Source organism: Chiloscyllium plagiosum, chromosome 33 (genome assembly GCF_004010195.1).
Source record: "Chiloscyllium plagiosum isolate BGI_BamShark_2017 chromosome 33, ASM401019v2, whole genome shotgun sequence".
Lineage (NCBI taxonomy): Eukaryota > Metazoa > Chordata > Chondrichthyes > Orectolobiformes > Hemiscylliidae > Chiloscyllium > Chiloscyllium plagiosum.
Genome location: NC_057742.1, coordinates 9,387,868 through 9,410,726, shown reverse-complemented (window position 1 = coordinate 9,410,726; position 22,859 = coordinate 9,387,868). Strand labels below are relative to the sequence as shown.

Genomic DNA, 22,859 nt, shown 5'->3' with positions numbered 1-22,859 from the left:
GAATCAAGCACTCATGAGTAATAACTGAGATATTCCAGTGGAAACATTGGCAGGGGCACCTCAATCGACTGTGTTGCTAGGTTGGAATAAGGGTTAGGTAACAAAGGAAAAGGCAGGATTTCCATGACTAATCACCATCCTGTAACCACGACTGAAATGTCAGCACCCATTAAAACATCAGTTGGATGAAAGAAATGTGGAAGCAATGAATTTTTATTTTCTGGTGTTGTCTATGGAACTTTCCTAAACCATTACTGTTCTAAGCCAAACAGTTTTGAAAGCTGTGTGAACTAAGAAGTTTCAATGGAGGATATTTTCCTTTGCAATATAATTCACCATATGTCCTCCATGAGGATTTTAAAACTCCTTTCATTCTCAGAATTCAAAATGGTGGAAGATGATCAGTCAGGACCTTGATATTTTCTCATGTAGCAACTCTGATGTAATGGGTCTTGGCAGTAAAACCATGAATGTTTCTCAAACTCATGGAAAATTTCCAAAAGCCTTCTCAAAATGAGACCACCAAAATTATCCATTTGCCTGACTGGGTACTCAGGACAAAAGCAATGTGCAACAGGTTTTAATCAGTAATGGAAGAATGGTTTATTTATTGTAACACACTTAACTATAACAAAACTTGACAAAGGAGGAGTTTTGTAATGTACTATGATGCAGCTTAAAATGTTCTAATTCAAAAGTCCCAACACAGACAATCAAAGTTAAAACAAAACACAAATAGTTTAATGCATATAAAATGGGTCATAAAGAAAACAGACAAGGTAAACAAGATTCTGAAGATCGAAAGCCCAGATTTCAAGGGTGGATCAAATTGTCTCATATAATCTTTTGAGATTTTTAGTGCTAATGATACACTGTTAACTGTAAGACAATGTTCGTTCTTCAATTCGATGGTTGATCAGATGGACCTAGGTCTTTTTCTTGCTTTAGTATTCTTCCTTTTAAATTTTCTTGATATTTCTGTCTTGTTCACACCCCCCCCCCCCCCCCACCACAAGAAAAGAGAGAGAGGGAAAGATGGATGCTTTTTGCTTGTAGACTCTGGATGTTTCTCATTGCTATGTACTTTCAAAACTTGGCAGCTCAATCAATCAGAGGTCAGGCAGAATTTCCTTAACTTAAAAAATCCGTGATGATGCTCAGTCTCAAATTGTCCCTCTCACTACTTCCAAACGCAACACTGTTTTGCACATCTGAAAAAAAAAAATAACATTTTGTGTTGAAAAGCACTCCTAGTATTTCAGTTTTAGCAGTCCATGATTATTGAAAATGTTCAACTATAAAGATATTGGTGGATATCTTGACTCCAAACATGACCAACAAACCTTCCTTCTTGATCTCAGCATATTTATGTTCGGCATTAGCTAAAGCCCTAGATACATACACAATTGGGCATTCGTCTACAATGGGTCACATATAAGCTAATACCACCCCAATGCTGTATGGGGAGGCATCACATATCAAAACCAGATCTTTTGAGAATCAGAGTGGCAACACCTTAGAGGACAATAGCTGTTTCTTTACTTCACTGTAAAATGCTAGTTTTCTGTATTCATACATGTCTTGCCATATGAATTTCATGTGCTACTCATAGAATCATAGAGTCATAGAGCTGTAGTGCACGGAAACAGACCCTTCAATCCAACCTGTCTATGCCGACCAGATATCCCAACCCAATCTAGTCCCACCTGCCAGTATCCAGCCCATATCCCTCCAAACGCTTCCTATTCATATACCCATCCAAATGCCTCTAAGATGTTGCAATTGTACCAGCCTCCACCACATCCTCAGAACTTCTTTCAAATCACATTCCTGAGATAACAAGGTTTTATAAAAAAAAGTGCCATCTCAGCTGAGACAATGCATTAAAAGTGTGAGGTTAGAGTCTTTCTGAATTCCAATCTTGAGTCAAAATGATTCTGTTTCCAAAGTAGGAATTAATAAAATGTCACATGGATTATAGAAAATATTGATTGCCTACAGATTGTGTGCTTTTTGAACAAAGTAGAATGTATCTGCAAATACAGTTCTCCAAATGCCAATTCACCCTATAGACTTATACGTGTGTGTGCATGTATGTACATGTGAGGGTGAGAGAGAATGAGAGAGTGTGTATGTGTATTTGTGCGTGGGAGGGAGAGTGTGTGTTTGATAGAGCGTGTGCATGAGTGTGATGGAGTATCTGCCTGTGAGAGGGTCTGCGTAAGTGTGTGTGTGTGTATAGTGTGGTGGGGCCACTTGTAGTGTGACATGATCCCAAGGTCCCAGTTGAGGTCGTCCTGATGGGTACCGAACTTGGCTATCAGAACCAGTATGACTCAAGATTGGAATACATACAGACTCTAACCTCACACCTTTAATGCATTGTCTCAGCTGAGATGTCACTTTTTTTAAACAAAACCTTAAGTTATCTTGGGATGTGACTAGATCGAAGTTCTGGGAGTTGCATATCAATGAATCAAAACCTGCAACCCATTCTAAAAGATGAACGACTTAACAGCAATCTAGGTTTGTTTAATATATCACATCAGTGTATGACACTATGACCTTTTGTTATAAACTCTGTGTCCTATGATCCTACTCCACTAGCTACCTGATGAAGGAGCAGCACTCTGAAAGCTTGTACTTCCAAATAAACCTGTTAGACTATAACCTGGTGTCATGTGATTTTTAATTTTGGCCACCCCAGTCCTACACCGGCAGCTCCACATCTTAATTAACAAAGACATGCCAAACACTCTTTTGAAGAATCTTCATCCTTAAAGAAAGTTTCAGCTAATCTAACAGCTGCTTTAAGTATCAGTCTGATATCTGCTGACACACTTTGTTCAGCCTCTGCTCTGGTCACCGCACACAATGGAAAAATCCTTAAAACCTCTTCCTTTAATTGTTCCATCTCCTTAATCTCATTCAAGCGTTCTATCATTATTGGTGTATCATTACCCTGAAGTAAATTGACTCCATTCAAGGGTAATTTCTTAACAACTCCTGCTACCACTGTTCCAATGAGTAAGTCAAACTCCAAATGCACTTTGTGCAATGGAACCAGAATATATTTGTCTCTGACATGACAATTTCATGAGCTCGACATGTCAACTAGCTCTGCATGGGCCATGTCCAGTTTTCTGACGGCCACTTCATTTATTTTGCTGTTTCCTCAAATGACATTAATAATGGTTCCACATTGTTTTCATAAAATGTTAGTAAAGTCCGCACAAACTTAAGCATTTCCTCACTGGACTTAGGTTATGACTAGAGTTTTCCCCATTCAAGCCTTTGTCAGCATCCTATATTTCTTTTCTTAGTGGCATCATTGAAAGCTAGGAGTGTTTAGGGTTCTTTTCACTCTAGGATCCAGCTCTGTGGAAGCTGGATCAGTGTCATGTACTATGCACTTGTAAATAAAGGGTGAGTTGGTGCTGGGATACTGGCCTTCATAGAGTTATATCAATTTCAAATTGGCTTCATTGACTGGAAAGCACTTTAGGATCTCCTGAGGTATGGATGGTGCTATATACATGTAAATCTTTTTGACTTTTCTTCCCTGTGATGTCATCGAAGTTTTCTTGCATCCACCTGAGGGACAATAGAGGCATTGATTTAACAGTTCATTTGAAAGTTGACATCTCTTTCTGTGCAGCGCTGCCTTGATACTGCACTGGGGTCAGGCCTAGATTTTGTTCTCAAATCTCTGGAGCGGGACTTGACCCCACAATCCTCTGACTCGGACATTATGTACCATTGTCACCAATTTGTACCAGAATTTAATAAATGTAACTGAGGAATAGTAAGCTCCCATTAGCTTTTGTTTCTCAGATGAAGCCCAGATTATCACTTTTTGGGTCTAATGAAGACAAAAGGATTATTTTTTTGTTTCTCTTCTTTAATAAAACTTGACTCCTGATATAGGAACGAAAAAAAGCACTTAATGAACCTTTACATTCCAATGGAACAAGTTAACACTGACATTTATTATTTATAATAAATGGTTGGGTTTAAGTGGTGGAAACTATTTCTGCAGATCCCAAAGGAAGGTACAGACACAATCTTACACTGAAAGGTTAATTCTTTTTCAAAGATCAACTCAGCCCTGTTTAATAGGCACTCCACCGTGTGGAGTTTGCACATTCTCCCCATGAATGTGTGGGTTTCTTCTGGGTGCTCCGATTTCGTCCCACAATCCAAAGATGTGCAGGTTAGGTGAATCGGCCATGCTAAATTGCCCGTAGTGTTCAGGTATATTTAGGTCAGGTGCATTAGTCAGGGGTGAATGTAGAGTGATAGGGGAGTGGGTCTGGATGGGGTATTCTTCAGAGGGTCGATGTGGACTTGCTGGGCTGAAGGGCCTGTTTCTAATTCTAATTCTTTACATCACACGTCATCAATGTTGACTCTGGGCTCAGCGGTAAATTTCTGAGGGCCAGCTCGAGAGATCTTGGTTGTCCCTTTAAAATGTATTTTGGTTGCGCACCAAAAATTCACTGACCCACTGAGGCATGTGGGGAGCATGAGAGTAATGAAATGCGAGTATTCCCGTTGAAGTAAAATGCTGTAAGTGAGAAGGTTGTTCATTGAGCAGGAGCAGGCTGGAGAATCAGAAGGTAGGCTGGTTTCCCACAGCTTCAGTGCAGTGTTGGCAGGAGTAAGTACTCATCTGTCATCACAGCTGTAGGCGACATTTGGCTCTGAGAAGGAAGGAGATAAAAAGGGGCTTCATAACGTCGCAAGCTAAGAGCTTTGTCCTCTGTCAAACACAACCCACACAGTCCTGAAAGTATCCTAGATTGGGAGCCTGGCCTAATAGATTTATCCATTCTCAATAGGCACTGCAGCAAAGAGGCTACAACCCATCTCAGCAATGCTGAGTTGGAAAGGGGGCAAAGCTAACCAATCAGAGTTCCATTAACACAGTTATTTGAACCATTATCCAATATACCCACATGGGGTATATGTGTTGACTGTTCTGTCCAAGGTGAAATAGCTTTGCTCATGCTCACCATCTCAATGAGAGATGCCCACTTGAGCTAAATACCATGCAGCTCCCACTCAACAAGGGACCAAACCTCAGCCAAATTTGTTGAGTCATGGAATGATGGGCTAGCTCTTTAATCAGAAGGGCTGCTGTGTTTATATTGGCCTTGCTCTGATTCAGATTCTGAATGACTATCTTATTCTTTTGTAGGACATGAATGTTGTTGACAAGGCCAGCACTTGTTGCTCATCCCTGAGAAAGTGGTGATGAGTCACCTTATTGAACAGTTCTGGTGCACCTGTTAGGGAGGGAATTCCAGAATCTTGAACCAATGACAGAGAAGGAATAGCGATATATTTCCAAGTCTAGATTGTGAGTGGCTTGGAGGGGAACATGGCAGTGGTAATGTTCCCATATGTACGCTGTCTTGTCTTTCTGGTTGATAGAAGTTGTGGGTTTGGGGGGGTGGGCACAGTTAAGGAGCTATGGTAAGTTGCTAACATCGATAAATTGTCTCCAAGGATGAGAATCTTTGGTCATTTGGTGGTGCAGAAAGGTGAATTAGGCAGGGTGACTGAAACCCATGGGCTTGGAAAAAGTGAGGACTGCAGATGCTGGAGATCAGAGCTGAAAAATGTGTTTCTGGAAAAGCGCAGCAGGTTAGGCAGCATCCAAGGAGCAGGAGAATCGACGTTTCGGGCATAAGCCCTTCCTTGCTGCCTGACCTGCTGCGCTTTTCCAGAAACCCATGGTTTGCCCACTTCCACACAATTAAGCTACAGGTGGGAAGGTGCAGGGAGTGGGGAGAAGAGAGGATCCTGTCATCAAAGATACACAGTGCCCCATAAGGGATCTTCATTTCAGGTATGGCACACCTGCTGAAAGCTAGACCTTGCCTTTACTGCTGACAGCGCTCTTCCCCGCTCCAACCCCCCCCCCACCTTGATCCGTTCTTCATATTATCGTAAATCATAGAATTCCTACAATGCAGAAAGAGGCCATTTTGCCCATTGAGTTTGCACTGACCCTCCAAAGACTATCCCACCCAGACCACACCTCCCCTATCCTTGTAACCCCACATGGAGGCTAACCCACTAAAACTGCACATCCCTGGACAGTACAGGGCAAGGTTTACCTAACCCACACATCCATAAGTCAACTATCTTTGGCCTGTGGGAGGAAACGCACACAGACACAGGGTGACTCCTCCACACAGTCACCCAAGGCTGGGATCGAACCTGGGTCCTTAGTGCTGTGATACAACAGTGCTAACCACTGTGCCATTGTATTATCCACATTACCTGTGGCCTTAGGCAGCCCATGACACTGGGAGTCTGTAGATCATCTTTCTGACAACAGCTGTACCCTCCACTGCGGCATTGCTGAGTACAAATCCTGACTGAATCATGTCAGGTGGGAGAAGAGGCCGGTTCAGTTGTAGTAACCTTTCACTGTTGGCTAATGCCCGAAAAACATTCACATCATGAATACCCATGGGACAAATCACTGTTTGATAGAATTATCGAACATCATAGGGCCAACGGTACAGACTAGTATAGGTTTGGTCATTAAATATATTCAAATTTTAATCACGTCATGGCTCAAGGAAGGAAGGTGGAGTTGAGGATTATCAGATCAGCCGTGATCTCATTGGACAGCAGCTCAGAATCGATTGGCCTATTTCTGCTCCTATGTCTGATGATATAGATGAACCATTGTGATTGGCAGAAAGATCTGGAACTGGATTTGATGTGATGGACAAAAGGAAAAAATATAACAAGATGAGAGAAAACGTTCTTCAAAGTAACAAATGGTTTGGATCTACCCGAGAGATTGGTACGGGCAGATTCAGTCCGGGCTGTGAAAGAGAATGAGATAACAATCTGAAAAGAGATGATCTGCAGGGCTGGAGGGGAAAAGGGAAAGCAGTGGAAATAGAAGCAGAATGGGCTGAATGGACACCTCCATTCCATGATTTTATGACAAGCATCCAGATGTGATCATGATATTGTACTCCAGCAAACATTCAAAAAGGAAAGGAAACTTTCTACTCAAGGAAGGAATTATCCCGACTGTGAAGGAAGTGGCCAGGTTTGAACAAATCTGCCAATGTAAATAAACTATCAAAGGGGTTATTTGGTTAAAATCCTCATTGTCTTGTTTGGTATAATGCTGTATGAGATTAGTGGGGTGTTAGGAGACAGAGGGCTCTGAATGTATCTCTCCACAAACATCTCAGCTGCAGTTGTTAGTGGTTAGGCTGCAGCACAGTTTAGGTGCTGATTGGTGAGAGGAGGCAGCATCACGGAGTATTGTTCAATTGTAATAATACTTTCTAATAAACGTCAATCAGTACTATGGCTCAGTGGTCAGCACTGCTGCCTCACAGCACCAGGATCCCAGGTTCGATTCTAGCCACGGGCGACTGTCTGTGTGAAGTTTGCACATTCTCCCTGTGTCTGCGTGGGCTTCCTCCCACAGTCCAAAGATGTGCAGGTTAGGTGAATTGGCCATGCTAAATTGCCCATAGTGTTAGGTGCATTAATCAAAGGGAAATGGGTCTGAGTGGGTGACTCATCGGAGGGTTGGTGTGGACTGGTTGGGCCAAAGGGCCTGTTTCCACACTGTAGAGAATCTAATCTACTAAAGTCAGCCTTGTACAATGATGTGCAACAAGCTCAAATGTGCTTCTATTTATATCCTTCTACTCTCTCTCTCTTCCTCTTTCCTGAAGGTGTTAACTGTGCACAGTGGAGTTACACAGATGCTAAGCAGCCTCCTCTTCGACCTTGTGCATGTGGGCTTTCATCTAAAGTGGGGCGGCGACTGGTGTGGAAGGTCAGTCATCAAGTCCTCCTCGATCCTGTCTCCCTGCACATTATCAAAGGAAACAGATTTATGAGTGTTGAAAGGTAAAGCAGAACTGTTCTGAAGAAGAGTCATACCAGACTTGAAACATTGCCTCTGTTTTACTTTCTACTGTTACAGCCAGTCCTGCTGAGTTTCTCCTAAATTCACAATGGTCATTTCAGATTATCAACAGAATTTTGCTTTTATTTAAGTAACTCTGATCTTTATTTGTGGACTTGTGTTCAGCCAGGAATGGTATTTGTGTATGGATATAAGAGTATGTCTAGAGATTCCTGATTTTATACATTTACTTAACATGCTCACATTGAACCTTTGTCTGCTAGTTCAAGAGAGGTATTCACCTTCCTTATATTTTAAACATGTCAGCATTTTTGTTAAAATAAAGGCAAAGGAAGCTTGATATGACTGTTATATTGTGATAACATCACTCAAACCTATAATTCCCTGGAATCAATGGCCCCTTTTGGCTTTAGCCATGGGGCTTTAGACAGATGTGGCACTGTAACCCTGAGCTAAACCAATAAACATAGTGCTGTCTTATTTTAACTTTGATTGTAAAATCAACATTCGGAAAGTAAAACTAATTATTCAATCTCAGTCTGTGCTCCCTTTGACAGGGCAGTAGCATGGGTGGAAAGACCTGGATGCTGATTAAAAACCAGAAGAATTGTGAATGTTGGAAATCAGAAGCAAAAACAGAACTTGATGGAAAGGCTCAGTGGGTCTGTGGAGAGAAATCAGAATGTTTGGGTTCAGTGACCCTTCATCAGATCTCATGCATTGGAAGTTGGATGCTGACTTTTCAGTCTCAAGATCTGAAAGAATAACAGACTGGGCTCAAGCCCCTGGATCGCTCTCCACTGACGATGCACTTATAGCAGGTTCTGGATGTAGGTTTGCTTGCTGAGCTGGAAGGTTCATTTTCAGATGTTTCATCACCATACTTGGTAAGATCTTCAGTGAGCCTCTATCCGGTAGCTCACTGACGATGTTACCTAGTATGGTGATGAAATGTCTGAAAGTGAACCTTTCACTTCAGCGAGCAAAACTACATCCAGAACCTCAACCTGAGCTAGAACTCTTCTCAAAACTCGATAGCATGTTCTGTTGCAAGTTGTATGTGTGTGTGTATCCATGTGTAGGTACATACAAATGCTTGTATGCGCATATATAGACAATGAGTGAGGCTAGTTGAAAGTGAGGACTGCAGATGCTAGAGATTAGAGTCAAGAGTGTGGTGCTGGAAAAGCACAACAAGTCTGGCAGCATCTGAGGAGCAGGAGAGTCGACGTTTCAGGCAAAAGCCCTTCATCAGGAAAGTAGGCTTTGAACTGTCTTTGATCCTCGCCCTTGGTTATTCTTAATCACCCACGATTAATACTTGCTGACTAGACTTGCCCATGAATAAAAGTTTGCATTTATGTATAGTGCTTTCTGTAACCACTGGATATCTCAAAGCACTTTAAAACTAATGAAGTATTTATGAACTGAAAACAACAAATGCAGGAGATTGCAGCGGGTCAGGCAGCATCCATGGAGAGAAAGCAAACTAACCTTTCGAGTCTAGATGATTGTTCATCAGCATGGATGCTGTCTGACCCATTGCATTTGTTATTTTTGGTACAGGTTCCAGCATCTGTGGTAATTGCTCCTACAAAGTTTTTATGAAGTGTAGTCATTATTGTAATGTGGAAAATGTGGCAGTCAATTTGCACATAGTAAACTTCCATAAACAGCCATGTAATGATGACTACATAATCTTTTGTTTGTGATCTTGATTCAAGTAGCTGTATAAGGTCCCATTATAATTCTCCAGTTCTTCCTTGTGATCAAGTGTTGGTTCTGTAAGATAGAGGGTCCCATACTTCCGGTTGAGTCGTTTCTGTTTTGCAGAGGAAAGGGAACACAATAATGGAAGCAGATTTACTTGTCTCTTCTCAGAAGATAAACTTTGAACTCTATTTTGCAGCCCTTTGGTTTTGTGGAATAGAAAATCCACTCTGTTACTCCTCAACTGATCTTTACAAACATAAGAACATAGAAGAAAGGAGCCGGAGGAGGCCATTCAGCCCTTCGAGCTTGCTGTGTCATTCATGATGACTATGGCTGATCATCCGACTCAATAATCTAATCCTGCTTTCTCCTCAAAACCCGTTGATCCCATTCGCCCCAAGTGCTACATCTCGCTGTCTCTTGAATACATTCAAAGTTTTGGCATCAACTATTTCCTGTGGCACTTTTCGGGTGAAGAAATGTCTCCTCATCTCCGACCTAAATGGTCCACCCCAAATCCTCAGAGTGTGATGCATGGTTTTGGACACACCCACCATTGGGAAGATCATCCCTGTACCTACCCTGTCTAGTCCTGTTGGACTTTTGTAAGTCTCTATGAGATCCCCACTCGTTTGAACTCCAGCGAAAACACTCCTAACCCAGTCAATCTTTCCTCATACATCAGTCCCATCATCCCCGGAATCAGCCCGGGAAGCACTTCTGCAAAAACCTGGCTGGACCTGGAGCGGCAAATCAGCAGTAACTGAAACCAGGAGCTTCTCCACTGGGTCCTAAGCAAACTCCTTCCGGTAAAATACCACACAGTAAATTACCTGTTGCACTGACTCCGAGCAGACCCTCTGCAAAAATACAGTAAACTGCAACCTACCTGCTGCACAGGGTCCTAGGAAGGATCACTTAAGTGGGAGCAGTCACAAGCCAATCCACCAGACTACCGGACCACTCTAATGTAAAAAATCTGAGAGGAAGTTGGGTAAGTGTGCCGGTCTGCTAGTTAGACTGAGACTACACAGTTTCAAAAGCCCCCTTTCCTAGCTTGCTCCTAGCAAATGTACAATCTCTGGAGAACAAGATGGACAAACTCAGATCACGGCTCAGCTTCCAGTGTGAACTGCGGGACTAATGTGCATTCAGCTTCACAGAAATCAGGCTCAATCCATCCGTTCCCGACTGCGCACTTCAGGATGATGGCTTTTCTATCCATCATATGGGACATACAGCGTTCTCAGGTAAGACAAAGGGTGGAGGAGTTTGCTTTTTAATCAACAATTTATGGTGCATGGACATTGCAACCTTGGGCAGCCATTGCTCTCCAAAACCTTGAATTCCTAACCATCAAAAGCCGCCCCTTCTATCTACCATGGGAAATGACTGCTACTTACTAACTACTGTGTACACACCATCACAAGCAAAGGTTGAGGAAGCTCTGGATGTGCTGTACTCCACCACTAACACCCTGGAGATGGAACACCTCAAGGCCCTGTTTATTGTAACTGGAGACTTCAATCAATCCAATCTCAGGAAGGTGTTGCCCAAGTATCCACCAGAACATTACTTGCTACACCAGGGGCTCGAACATTTTAGACCACTGCTACACCACTGTGAAAGATGCCTACCACTCCAGCCCCCGCCCTCATTTCGGGAACTCCGACACAATGCCATGTTTCTTCTCCCAGCTTACAGGCAAAAGCTCAAGCAGGAGACCCCTCGCAAATACAGGTCCAGTGCTGGTCGGAGAAAGCAGAAAATCAACTCCGGTGCTGTCTGGAATCGGCTGATTGGGCCATGCTCAAACAGTCCGCAGGTACCTTGGACAAGTACGCCACCACTGTCACAGACTTTACCAGCAAGAGTGTGGAGGACTGTATACCGAGGAAGTCAATCTGGGAGTTCCCCTACAGGAAACCCTGGATGAATCAGGACATGCAGAACCTACTAAAAACCAGGTGTGAGGCCTTCAGATCAGGAGACCCACTCAAATATAAGGAATCCAAGTGTGACCTTCGCAGAGCCATTAAGACAGCCAAGGACCAATACTGATCCAAACTAGAGACCCAGACAGACACCCAGCGACTATGGCAAGGACTGAATGACATCACAGGTTCTAAAAAGAGACAGTACAAGATAATAGATGATGACACATCCCTCCCAGATCATCTCAACGACTTCTATGCTCGCTTTGAGCAGAATTTTGGCAGCGAGGTAACACCTATTCCGACAAGTCCTGACGAACCTATCCCAACAGTCACTGTATCAGAGGTCAGATCAGTTTTCTTTCATGTGAGTCCCAGGCCTTGCACTTAGAGCAAGTGCACATCAACTGGCAGAGGTCTTCTTGGACATCTTCAACCTCTCCTTGCAGCAGGCCACTGTCCCTGCCTGTCTCAAGAGGGCCAACATCATCCCTGTGCCTAAGAAGGCTCATGCAGCATGTCCCAATGACTACTGCTGAGTGACCCTAACCTCGGTGGTCATGAAGTGCTTTGAAAGGCTGGTCATGGCATTAATCAACTCCAGCCTCCCCACTACTCTTGACCCATTCCAATTTGCCTATTGGACTAAAAGATCCACATCAGATGCCATATCACTTGCCCTTCACTCCTCCTTAGAACATCTTGACACCAAGAACAACTATGTAAGAATCCTACTCATTGACTACAGTTCAGCCTCCAACACTATTATCCCCTCGAGACTGATAACTAAACTTAGTGATCTCAGACTAAGCCCCACTCTCTGCAACTGGATCCTCAGTTTCCTGACCCATAGGCCACAATCAGTGAAGATTGGGGAAAATATTTCATCATCACTAACATTCAAAACTGGAGCCCCCTAGGACTGTGTACTCAGCCCCCTACTGTACTCACTATATACCTATGACTGCGTTGCCAAATACCAGACTAATGCCATTTACAAGTTCGCTGATAACACCACCACAGTTGGTCGAATCTCAGATGGTGACGAAACAGACTACAGATGGGAGGTGGAAGACCTGGAAAAGTGGTGCATTGACTTTCAACGGGATGTTACTCATGCCCCCCAATACATTAACAGCACAGAGGTGGAACGAGTGGAGAGAGTAAAGCTCCTGGGAGTGGTCATCAACAACAAGCTTTCTTGGACTCTTCGTGTAGACGTACTGCTTACAAAGGCCCAACAATGTCTCTTCTTCCTCAGGCAGCTGAGGAAATTTGGCATGACGATGAATACCCTTGCCAACTTTTATATGTGCGCCATCGAGAGCATTCTGGAGTAGAGTGGTGCGGGAAAAGCACAGCAGTTCAGGCAGCATCTGAGGAGCAGGAAATTGATGTTTCGGGCAAAAGCCCTTCATCAGGAATACAGCCTGTATTCCTGATGAAGGGCCTTTGCCCGAAACATCGATTTTCCTGCTCCTCAGATGCTGCCTGAACTGCTGTTCTTTTCCAGCACCACTCTACTCCAGAATCTGGTTTCCAGCATCTGCAGTCATTGTTTTTACCAATCAAGAGCATTCTGTCTGGATGTACAACTGTACCATTCAAGATCGGAGATGGTTACAGGGAGTGGTGAACTCAGTCTGGACAATCACAAAGGCCAACCTCCCATCCATAGAATTCATCTACCAGGCCCGCTGTCAAGGAAAAGCTGCCAGCATTCTCAAAGATGCTTTTCTACAACCTCTATCATTGGGGAGAAGGTACAGAAGCCTGAACACATGCACCAGCCGGTTTCGAAACAGTTTCTACCCTACTGTTGTTAGAATACTGAATGGACTCACAAACTTAACATTCACCTGTACCTGTGTTTTTGTTTTTGCTGCTGTTTACCTATTATTACCTATCATTTCCTTATCTATGCTACTTAATTCTGTAATCTACCTGTATTGCTTGCAAGACAAAGCTTTTCACTGTGCCTCAGCACCCGTGACAATAAATTCAATTCAATTCAAACCTTCGCTGCACTCACTTGAGAGCAAGAACATCCTTTCTCAGAAAAGGGGACCAAAACTGCATATAACATTCTAGTTGTGGCAACTGTTGAGTGTAAGTTGGCTTATATTTTGATTTCTTCACTGATTGCATGAGAAAATCATTGCTTCCCATCCTAACACAAACCAACCAGGAAGGACTTTGTCACTTCGCTCCCCATGGGAGACTGATTAGCAAGGTTAGATCTCACGGAATACAGGGAGAACTAGTCATTTGGATACAGAACTGGCTCAAAAGTAGAAGACAGAAGGTGGTGGTGGAGAGTTGTTTTTCAGACTGGAGGCCTGTGACCAGTGGAGTGCCACAAGAATCTGTGCTGGGTCCTCTACATTTTGTCATTTACATAAATGATTTGGATGCGAGCATAAAAGGTACAGTTAGTAAGTTTGCAGATGACACCAAAATTGGAGATGTAGTGGACAGTGGAGAGGGTTACATCAAATTACAACAGGATCTTGACCAGATGGGCCAAGGGGCTGAGAAGTGGCAGATGGAGTTTAATTCAGATAAACACGAGGTGCTGCTTTTTGGGAAAGCAAATCTTAGCAGGACTTATGCACTTAATGGTAAGGTCCTAGGGTGTGTTGCTGAACAAAGAGACCTTGGAGTGCAGGATCATAGCTCCTTGAAAGTGGAGTCGCAGGTAGATAGGATAGTGAAGAAGGCGTTTGGTATGCTTTCTTTTCTTGATCAGAGTATTGAGTACAGGAGTTGGGAGGTCATGTTGCGGCTGTACAGGCCATTGGTTAGGCCACTGTTGGAATATTGTGTGCAATTCTGGTCTCCTTCCTACCGGAAAGATGTTGTGAAATTTGGAAGGGTTCAGAAAAGATTTACAAGGATGTTGCCAGGGTTCGAGGATTTGAGCTATAGGGAGAGGGTGAACTGGCTGGGGCTGATTTCCCTGGAGCATCGGAGGCTGAGGGGTGACCTTATAGAGGTTTACAAAATTATGAGGGGCATGGATAGTGTAAATAGGCAGTCTTTTCCCTGGGGTCGGGGGGTCCAGAACTAGAGGGCATAGGTTTAGGGTGAGAGAGGAAAGATATAAAAGAGACATATGGGGCAACTTTTTCACGCAGAGGATGGTACGTGTATGGAATGAGCTGTCAGAGGAAGTGGTGGAGGTTGGTACAATTGCAACATTTAAGAGGCATTTGGATGGGTATATGAATAGGAAGGGTTTGGAGGGATATGGGCCGGGTACTCGCAGGTGGGACTAGATTGGGTTGGGATATCTGGTCGGCATGGACGGGTTGGACCGAAGGGTCTGTTTCCATGCTGTCCATCTCTATGACTCTAGCTATTGTACACTGACCACCAAAACTATATTCCCACACCACTGCCATAATTTTCATTTATCCTTTGTAGTTCTCTCTGAGACAATCTGTAACTTGATCTCAGTTCTCCATGTAACATAACCACCTACTTATCAATTCTCGTCAGTGCGGTTTTTCCATGTAAATTAGATGTTTGGTTGAGGATAATCCTTATCTTTTTATGATTTAAGTAGAGGAACTTGAGAAATGGAGAAATATCTACTGAAGAATTTTTGTTGATGACCACACACAAACTTAGCCCATAATATGCAGCGCTGAGAGATTGGTACTGAATGTTTTCACTGATAATGCTCTCTCTACAGATACAGCTTGAACTTTATTTTCCTTCATTCAATTTTTTGTGGGATTGGGTGTTGCTGGCTGGCCAATGTTTATTGCCCATCCCTTGTTGCTCCTTAGACAGAGGGAGTGAGCTGCCTTCTTGAATGGCTGCAGTCCACCTGCTGTGGGGTTACCCAGAATGCCATCAGGGAGGCAATTCCAGAGTTTTAACCCAGTGAGAGTGAAGGTACGGTGATATATTTTCAAGACAGGATGGTGAGTAGCTTGGAGATGAACTTAAAGGTGTGGTATTCCCATATATCTGCTGCCCTTATCCTTCTAGATAGAAGTAATTTTGGGTTTGGAAGGTGGTGTCTGAGGATCTTTAGTGAATTTCTGCAGTGCATCTTGTCGATAGCCGACACAGCTGTTACTGAGCGGCGATGGTGGAGGGAATGGATGCTTGTGGATGTCCTGGATCAGTGTTGTTGGGGCTACACTCATCCAGAGAACAGAGGAGTATTCTATCACACTCCTGACTTGTACCTTACAGATGGTGGACAGGCTCTGGGGAGTCAGGTGGTCAGTTACTTGCCACAGTATTCATAGCATCTGACCTGCTCTTGTAGCCACTGTGTTTATGTGGTGAGTTTTGCTGGCATTTTCTGTTTTTATTGCGGATTTCCAGCCCCTGTGCCACATAAAAGCTACTACAAGTACACACTATTGCAAGTCCAACTAATCCTTCTGTAGGATCACTATCAGCAGAGGAATGTGATCGCTAAATGTGTCTGGCAGCATCTGTAGAGAGAAAACAGTTTCTGATCCAGAAGCAGGGCAAGAACACTGCCACAGCTCCACAAGTTCCATCTAATTTAGAGTCATAGAGTCATAGAAATGTACAGCACAGAAACAGACCCTTCAGTCCAACTTGTCTATGCTGATCTGATATCCCAACCCAATCTAGTTCCACCTGCCAGCACCCAACAATGAGATCTTGATCAGATGGGCCAATGGACTGAGATGTGGCAGATGGAGTTTAATTTTGATAAATGTGAGGTGCTGTATTTTGGGAAAGCAAATCTAAGTCGGATTTATACACTGAATAGAACATAGAACATAGAACAGTACAGCTCAGAACAGGCCCTTCAGTCCACGATATTGTGCCGACCACTGATCCTCATATATACACCCTAAAATTTGTGTGACCATATGCATGTCCAGTAGTCTCTTAAATGTCCCCAATGACCTTGCTTCCACAGCTGCTGCTGGCAACGCATTCCAAGCTCTCTCAACTCTCTGTGTAAAGAACCCGCCTCTGACATCCCCTCTATACTTTCCTCCAACCAGCTTAAAACTATGACCCCTCGTGTTAGTCATTTCTGCCCTGGGAAATAGTCTCCGACTATCGACTCTATCTATGCCTCTCATTATCTTGTAATGGTAAGGTCCCAGGGAGTGTTGCTGGACAAAGAGACCTTGGAGTGCAGGTTCATTGCTCCTTGAAAGTAGAGTTGCAGGTAGATAGGATAGTGAAGAAGGCGTTTGGTATGCTTTCCTTTATTGGTCAGAGTATTGAGTACAGGAATAGGGAGGTCATGTTACGGCTGTACAGGACATTGGTTAGGCTACTTTTGGAATATTGTGTGCAATTCTGGTCTCCTTCCTATCAGAAATGTGTTGTGAAACTTGAAAGGGTTCAGAAAAGATTTACAAAGATGTTGCCAGGTTGGAGGATTTGAGCTATAGGGAGAGGTTGAATAGACTAGGACTGTTTTCCCTGGAGCTTTGGAGGCTGAGGGGTGATCTTATAGAGATTTATAAAATCAAAACAGTTTTAAGTTAAACCATTTGCAGAATGGTCACTGGACATAAATCGTTAACTCTTACTTTTACTCTGAACTAGACTTGCTAAATTTCTTCAGCAGTTTCTGTTTTTGGTTACAAGGATGTTGCCGGGTTGGAGAGTTTGAGCTATAGGGACCAGCTGAATAGGCTGGGGCTGTTTTCCATAGAGCATTGGAGGCTGAGGGTTGACCTTATAGAGGTTTACAAAATCATGAGGGGCATGGAAAGGGTGAATACTCAAGGTCTTTTTCCCTCGGATAGGGGAGTCTAAAACTACAGGGCAGAGGTTTAAGGTGAGACGGGAAAGATTTAAAGGACGACTTTCCCCACACAGAGGATGGAATGAGCTGCCAGAGGAAATGGTGGAAGCTAGTACAATTACAACATTTGAAAGGAATGCGAATGAGTATATGAATAGGTAGAGTTTAGAGGGATATGTGCCAAATGCTGGCAAATGGGACTAGATTAATTTAGGATATCTGGTTGGACCGATGGGTCTGTTTTTGCACTGTACAACTCTATGACACTATATATTCATTTCTTGACCTCTTGATAGATCTTTGTGGCCATTTCTGTAAACTGAGCATGAGGTTGATATAAACACATTTCAATAGTTTGCAGCTAATGATTCTGTTCCCTTAGTTAATTTGTAAATTTGTTGACTGAAGGCTGGCTCACTCCCCCATTCCCTCACATGTTCAATTAGTGTTTTTGTCTGTTTATTATTATTCAACATTCTTCACTCACCAGCAATGACACTTGTCCTTGATGGCCTTCACTTCCTTCTCTTAATTTAAAGAGAGCTTTATTCTCCTTTCACACACCCTGATTCCCAGATGTTCAGGCGCTAATCTAGCAATTAACACCCCATTCTCACATCAGTCTTCGGCTAACTATTGGGCCCTCAATCTCTCTGTGACCAGAGAATGATTTAATCTCATTTAACCCTTACAATGATAAAATCTTAACTTTCCAGATAAAACAATTTGTTCTGCCTTGTTTACTAATTCTTGCCTCTGATACATTTTAATTTATTGGCACTCTTTATGGAGAGATTTAGACTTGGTGCCAGTGGGAAATTTAGACTTGGTGCCAGGAGCAGTGGGAAATAAAGAAAGGGAGAGAGATAAGCACGATGTCGACTTGATGTTATCTGTTTTTAGCTACTTTAGCACAATCTAAAAACATTTGAGCATCATAGCAGCGTAGGAGGCCATTCGGCCTCTCAAAGCCATGATAGCTCTCTGTAGAGTATCCAGTTGGTCCCATTCCTGCAGCTCTCTTCGTATAACCAGTAAGGTCTAATTCCTGTAAGCGCCCATTCTAACTTTCTTTTGTTGCATGTTCCAGGTCATTAACACTAAAAAAAAGCTCTTTCTCAATTTCCCCCTTTATGTTTTATACAATACTGCCCTCCCTTGTCCTTGTACTATCAACTAATGGGTTTGTGGTGCATAGTGATGTGTTTAATTCCTACACTGATCGATTTCTAAGGCATGGTGACCCTTAGGTTAAACCACCACAAGTCACCTTTTTCTAATGATAGAACAGTGCTCTGATCCTCTGATTATAATCTAACAGGTTTAATGGGAAGCACTAGCTTTCAGAGCGCTGCTCCTTCATCAGGTGGTTGTCGTCCTCTGGACTATGGTGACTTTATTAACGGGAAAGGTTTCTTTTCTATCTTTTCTGAACCTGTCGTACTCGTTTACAGTTTCTTCAACCTCTTTTATTCTAAGCATTTCTTCCCTAAACTAGTAGTGAAAATTCTTCATTCCTGGAAACATTTTGGTGAGATTGTATTTGAGTCTAATGCCAACATCTGCAACAAGAAAAATGTAACCATTGCCTCTGAATATTCAATGGACATCATCAATAAATCCTACATTATCAACATCCTGGGGATTACCATTAACCAGAAATTGAACAGATGAAGGGCTTATGTCTGAAATGTCAATTCTCCTGCTCCTTAGATGCTGCCTGACCTGCTATGTCTTTCTAGCACCACACTCTCGACTTTGATCTCCAGCATCTTCAGTCCTTACTTTCACCTAATCATCTACATAGAATGACTACATGAGCAGGTCAGAGGATTGGACTCCTGCAATGAGTAATCATGTCCTGACTGATGTTCACTGTAATTTTCCCTGCTGTTGTGTGGACGTACTAGGTCCATGTGTGGTGCTGACTTCTGGAACTGGAAGTCATGGTGTCCACACAACAGGCAGTGTATCTAGACCCCCCCCAAGTGGCCATGTAGCTTAACGGGATTTTTGGACCTGACTCCCTAAAACCTGCCCACCATGTAAAAGGCACCAGGTCAGGATTGTGATGGAATACTCTCCACCTGCCCAGATGGGTGTAGCTCCAAGGACACTCAAGAAGCTTGAAACCATCCAAGACAAAGCAGCCCACTTGATTGGCATTACTTTCACAAGCATCCATAACCTTCAGCGCCAGTGCTCAATAATAGCAGTATATGCTATCTATTATAAACACTACAGAAACTCATCAAAGATCCTTGTCAGCACCTTCCAAACCCACTGCCACTTTCACCCAGAAGGACAAAGGCAACAGTGACATGTGAACACAAACCCCTGCAAGTTCCCCTTTGAGTCACTCAACATTCTGACTTCAAAATATATCATCCTTCCTTCACTATCACTGAGTCATAGAGTCATAGAGATGTACAACATGGAAACAGACCCTTCGGTCCAACTTGTCCATGCCAACCAAATATCCTAAGCTAATCGAGCCCCATTTGCCAGCACTTGGCCCATATCCCTCCAAACCCTTCCTACTTATATACCCATTCAGTTGCCTTTTAAATGTTGCAGTTGTACTAGCTTCCACCACTTCCTCTGGCAGCTCATTCCATACACATACTATCCTCTGCATGAAAAAGTTGCGGCTTAGATCTCTTTTATATCTTTCCTCTCTCACCCTAAACCTATGCCCTCTAGTTCTGAACTCCACCACCCCAGGGAACAGACCTTGTCTATTTTTCCTATACATGCTCATCATGATTTTATAAACTTCTATATAGTCACCCGTCAGCCTCCGATGCTCCAGAGAAAACAGCCCGAGCTTATTCACCCTCTCCCTATATCCTCCAAACCTGGCAACATTCTTGTAAATCTTTTCTGAACCCTTTCAAGTTTCACAAGATCCTTTCAATAGGAAGGAGACCAGAATTGCATGCAATATTCCAAAAGTGGCCTAATCAATGGCCTGTACAGCTGCAACATGACCTCCCAACTCCTGTACTCAATGCGCTATCCAATAAAGAAAAGCATACCAAACGCCTCCTTCACTATCCTACCAATCTGCGACTCTACTTTCAAGGAGCAATGAACCTGCACTCCAAAGTCTCTTTGTTCAGCAACATTCTCTAGGACCTTACCATATAAGTCCTGCTAAGATTTGCTTTCCCAAAATGCAACACCTCGCATTTATCTCAAGTAAACTCCATCGGCCAATCTTCAGCCCATTTGCCCATCTGATCAAGATCCCATTGTAATCTGAGGCAATGTCTTTGCTGTCCACTACGCCTCCAATTTTGGTGTCATCTGCAAACTTACTAACTATACCTCTTAAGCTCACATGCAAATCATTTATATAAATGATGAAAAGTAGTGAATCCAGCACCGATCCTTGTGGCAATCCACTGGTCACAGGCCTCCAGTCTGAAAAATAACCCTCCACCACCACCCTCTGTCTTCTACCTTAAAGCCAGTTCTGCATCCAAATGGCTAGTTCTCCCTGCATTCCATGAGATCTAACCTTGCTAACCAGTCTCCCATGGGGAACCTTGTCGAAAGCCTTACTGAAGTCCATATAAATCACGTCCTCAAGCCTCTTTGTTACTTTTTCAAAAAACTCAATCAAGTTTGTAAGACATGATTTCCCACACAGAATGCCACGACTATCCCTAATCAGTCCTTGCCTTTCCAAATACGTGTAAATCCTGTTCCTCAGGATTCCCTGCAACAACTTGCCCACCACTGATGTCAGGCTAACCCGTCTATAGCTCCCTGGCTTGTCCTTATCACCTTTCTTAATGGCACCACGTTAGCCAACCTCCAGTCTTCTGGCACCTCACCTGTGACTATTAATGATACAAATAACTCAGCAAGAGGCTCGGCAATCAGTTTCCTCGTTTCCCACAGAGTTCTAGGGTACACCTGATCATGACCTGGGGATTTATCTACCTTTATGCATTTCAAGACATCCAGCACTTCATCCTGTGTAATATGGACATTTTTCAAGATGTCACCACCTAGTTCCTCACATTCTATATCTTCTATGCCCTTCTCCACAGTAAACCCTGATGTAAAATACTCATTTAGTATCTCCCCCATCTCAAAGCTGCCTTGCTGGTATTTGAAGGGTCACTCCCTAGTTACCCTTTTGTCGCTGGGTCAAAATCCTGGAATTCCTCTCTTAATGGTATTGTGGGTAACCCTACAGCAGGTAGACTCCAGTAGTTTAAGAAGGCAGCTCAACATCACCTTCTCAAGGGTAATTCAGGATGGGAAATAAATACTGGCCGGTGAACAGACTTTCCTTGAAGAAGTTTTCCTCCTCTCTCTACAAGAATCTCAGGGAGTCCCTCTCCCACTGCAACTCCCAGGTCATTTCCTCTGCCCTGAAGCTCTTCAACCATGTCGTGAAACAAACTCGCTATCACAGCCACAGCTTACTCTATGCTACTTTCTCCCCACCCCCACCCTCCTCTAGCTTATCTTTCCACGCTTCAGGCTCTCTGCCTTTATTCCTGATGAAGGGCTTTTGCCCGAAACGTCGATTTTGCTGCTCGTCGGATGCTGCCTGAATTGCTGTGCTCTTCCAGCACCACTGATCCAGAGACTTACAAGGACGGTCTGCTGACTTCCTCACCTCCGCGCTCCACATCCCTTCCCCCTACTGCCATTGTTCGGTGAGATGGACAAAATAAGGAGCCTGGGGCTGGAGTGCAAACAAAATGTTAGAAGCCCCTTAAGTAACTGCAAAAGGGTCTGCATCATTATGTAAACTATTTGCAGACGGCTAATGGAATCCACAGTTAGCAGAAATTATGGGAAGTATAGGAGTCTGTAACCTAGTTTATTGTGTGCAACACATCCTCTAGCCAAGGTTCCTTGGAAAAGGGGACAGTACCATACAGGGAAGCTCAGACTGGCGATCCTTGCCACCTCTGGATGGCCAATACTATACATCAAATTTTCAATCAACCCATTCAGAGATGTTATGACACATATTTAGAGTTAGGTGGGACATGAACCTGGACCTGCTGGTTCAGAGACAAGGGCAAAGATGCTTCCACTGCTCTGCAAGCTCCCTCTAATTTACTCATGCTGTTTTGAAAAACAAATTTAAATAAGGCTAATTGAAGAAGGGTGACTGGACCCGAAACTTTAACTCTGCTTTCTCTCCACAAATGCTGCCACATAGAACATAGAACATAGAACAATACAGCACATAACAGGCCCTTCGGCCCACGATGTTGTGCCGAACATTTGTCCTAGCTTAAGCACCCATCCATGTACCTATCCAATTGCCGCTTAAAGGTCACCAATGATTCTGACTCTACCACTACCACAGGCAGCGCATTCCATGCCCCCACCACTCTGGGTTAAGAACCTACCCCTGACATCTCCCCTATACCTTCCACCCTTCACCTTAAATTTATGCCCCTTGTAACACTCTGTTGCACCCGGGGAAAAAGTTTCTGACTGTCTACTCTATCTATTCCTCTGATCATCTTATAAACCACTATCAAGTCAC

At 43.4% G+C, this 22,859-nt stretch overlaps 2 long non-coding RNA genes across 2 annotated transcripts in view; both read right to left on the bottom strand.

The window, feature by feature from the left end:
- Window positions 1-1,037: 1,037 nt before the first annotated feature.
- The window catches only part of LOC122539808, a 51,811-nt gene continuing 29,989 nt past the window's right edge, over window positions 1,038-22,859 (bottom strand). The window contains exon 3 of the long non-coding RNA XR_006309191.1: window positions 1,038-1,211. This is a non-coding gene — a long non-coding RNA (uncharacterized LOC122539808). The remainder of the gene's footprint in view (window positions 1,212-22,859) is intronic.
- Window positions 4,313-22,859, bottom strand: part of LOC122539810 — a 23,408-nt gene continuing 4,861 nt past the window's right edge. Inside the window, exons 2-3 of the long non-coding RNA XR_006309193.1 lie at window positions 7,779-7,861; window positions 4,313-4,703 (exon numbers count right to left, since the gene is read on the bottom strand). This is a non-coding gene — a long non-coding RNA (uncharacterized LOC122539810). The remainder of the gene's footprint in view (window positions 4,704-7,778; window positions 7,862-22,859) is intronic.